A 3,168-nucleotide genomic window follows, 5' to 3' on the forward strand; every position below is an offset into this window, starting at 1 on the left:
ACACAAACAGAAAAAAATGGGACATAAATATCAAAACCACAAAAAAGGCCATACTCACTAGGTAGGTGGGTGGGTGAAAACCCGTTCCCATCAGGACGCAGACGGGTCAAAGAATGCTGCAGAAGGAGTGTGCATTAAATAGTGATAGCCCCTCCCACTAGTCTTGAGGGGAGTGGCGGACTAAGTGCTCAAAGGTGTGCGATAAATGTGTGTCAGTGTAGTGCTAGGGTGTGAATGGATGGTAAAAAATAAATATGTATGTATGAAAGTGTCAGAACTGTGTAATAAAAATAAATAAAATAAATGTGATGAATAGGGGTCAGTGCTGTGAATAGTACATGGGGTGTCAGTACTATGTGTAATACGTGGAGGGATAATGTGCTGGTCGTCAGGCATGGCGTATCTTGCCGAATAACAGCCTATTTGTAACGCCGCTAGTGTTAGCTAAAGCGGGCTGCTCTGCATTCCAAACCAAACGCCAGCACATCATGCCCTCCCAGCATATAAGACCCGGCTGCGTCCTGAAAAAAAGTGTAGTATACGTAGTAAGAAATATCCATGAAACATGGGGTATTAGTTGTTATTTTGGCCAAAATACGCAAAGCTCGCAACCCAACGTCAAGGGTCCCCAGTGCCTTGCGAGTCCCTAACCAGAACTTTTCGTTCCTAATTTAAAAACACAAACAGAAAAAAATGGGACATAAATATCAAAACCACAAAAAAGGCCATACTCACTAGGTAGGTGGGTGGGTGAAAACCCGTTCCCATCAGGACGCAGACGGGTCAAAGAATGCTGCAGAAGGAGTGTGCATTAAATAGTGATAGCCCCTCCCACTAGTCTTGAGGGGAGTGGCGGACTAAGTGCTCAAAGGTGTGCGATAAATGTGTGTCAGTGTAGTGCTAGGGTGTGAATGGATGGTAAAAAATAAATATGTATGTATGAAAGTGTCAGAACTGTGTAATAAAAATAAATAAAATAAATGTGATGAATAGGGGTCAGTGCTGTGAATAGTACATGGGGTGTCAGTACTATGTGTAATACGTGGAGGGATAATGTGCTGGTCGTCAGGCATGGCGTATCTTGCCGAATAACAGCCTATTTGTAACGCCGCTAGTGTTAGCTAAAGCGGGCTGCTCTGCATTCCAAACCAAACGCCAGCACATCATGCCCTCCCAGCATATAAGACCCGGCTGCGTCCTGAAAAAAAGTGTAGTATACGTAGTAAGAAATATCCATGAAACATGGGGTATTAGTTGTTATTTTGGCCAAAATACGCAAAGCTCGCAACCCAACGTCAAGGGTCCCCAGTGCCTTGCGAGTCCCTAACCAGAACTTTTCGTTCCTAATTTAAAAACACAAACAGAAAAAAATGGGACATAAATATCAAAACCACAAAAAAGGCCATACTCACTAGGTAGGTGGGTGGGTGAAAACCCGTTCCCATCAGGACGCAGACGGGTCAAAGAATGCTGCAGAAGGAGTGTGCATTAAATAGTGATAGCCCCTCCCACTAGTCTTGAGGGGAGTGGCGGACTAAGTGCTCAAAGGTGTGCGATAAATGTGTGTCAGTGTAGTGCTAGGGTGTGAATGGATGGTAAAAAATAAATATGTATGTATGAAAGTGTCAGAACTGTGTAATAAAAATAAATAAAATAAATGTGATGAATAGGGGTCAGTGCTGTGAATAGTACATGGGGTGTCAGTACTATGTGTAATACGTGGAGGGATAATGTGCTGGTCGTCAGGCATGGCGTATCTTGCCGAATAACAGCCTATTTGTAACGCCGCTAGTGTTAGCTAAAGCGGGCTGCTCTGCATTCCAAACCAAACGCCAGCACATCATGCCCTCCCAGCATATAAGACCCGGCTGCGTCCTGAAAAAAAGTGTAGTATACGTAGTAAGAAATATCCATGAAACATGGGGTATTAGTTGTTATTTTGGCCAAAATACGCAAAGCTCGCAACCCAACGTCAAGGGTCCCCAGTGCCTTGCGAGTCCCTAACCAGAACTTTTCGTTCCTAATTTAAAAACACAAACAGAAAAAAATGGGACATAAATATCAAAACCACAAAAAAGGCCATACTCACTAGGTAGGTGGGTGGGTGAAAACCCGTTCCCATCAGGACGCAGACGGGTCAAAGAATGCTGCAGAAGGAGTGTGCATTAAATAGTGATAGCCCCTCCCACTAGTCTTGAGGGGAGTGGCGGACTAAGTGCTCAAAGGTGTGCGATAAATGTGTGTCAGTGTAGTGCTAGGGTGTGAATGGATGGTAAAAAATAAATATGTATGTATGAAAGTGTCAGAACTGTGTAATAAAAATAAATAAAATAAATGTGATGAATAGGGGTCAGTGCTGTGAATAGTACATGGGGTGTCAGTACTATGTGTAATACGTGGAGGGATAATGTGCTGGTCGTCAGGCATGGCGTATCTTGCCGAATAACAGCCTATTTGTAACGCCGCTAGTGTTAGCTAAAGCGGGCTGCTCTGCATTCCAAACCAAACGCCAGCACATCATGCCCTCCCAGCATATAAGACCCGGCTGCGTCCTGAAAAAAAGTGTAGTATACGTAGTAAGAAATATCCATGAAACATGGGGTATTAGTTGTTATTTTGGCCAAAATACGCAAAGCTCGCAACCCAACGTCAAGGGTCCCCAGTGCCTTGCGAGTCCCTAACCAGAACTTTTCGTTCCTAATTTAAAAACACAAACAGAAAAAAATGGGACATAAATATCAAAACCACAAAAAAGGCCATACTCACTAGGTAGGTGGGTGGGTGAAAACCCGTTCCCATCAGGACGCAGACGGGTCAAAGAATGCTGCAGAAGGAGTGTGCATTAAATAGTGATAGCCCCTCCCACTAGTCTTGAGGGGAGTGGCGGACTAAGTGCTCAAAGGTGTGCGATAAATGTGTGTCAGTGTAGTGCTAGGGTGTGAATGGATGGTAAAAAATAAATATGTATGTATGAAAGTGTCAGAACTGTGTAATAAAAATAAATAAAATAAATGTGATGAATAGGGGTCAGTGCTGTGAATAGTACATGGGGTGTCAGTACTATGTGTAATACGTGGAGGGATAATGTGCTGGTCGTCAGGCATGGCGTATCTTGCCGAATAACAGCCTATTTGTAACGCCGCTAGTGTTAGCTAAAGCGGGCTGCTC

Source organism: Rhinoderma darwinii, chromosome 6, assembly GCF_050947455.1.
Source record: "Rhinoderma darwinii isolate aRhiDar2 chromosome 6, aRhiDar2.hap1, whole genome shotgun sequence".
Taxonomy (NCBI): domain Eukaryota; kingdom Metazoa; phylum Chordata; class Amphibia; order Anura; family Rhinodermatidae; genus Rhinoderma; species Rhinoderma darwinii.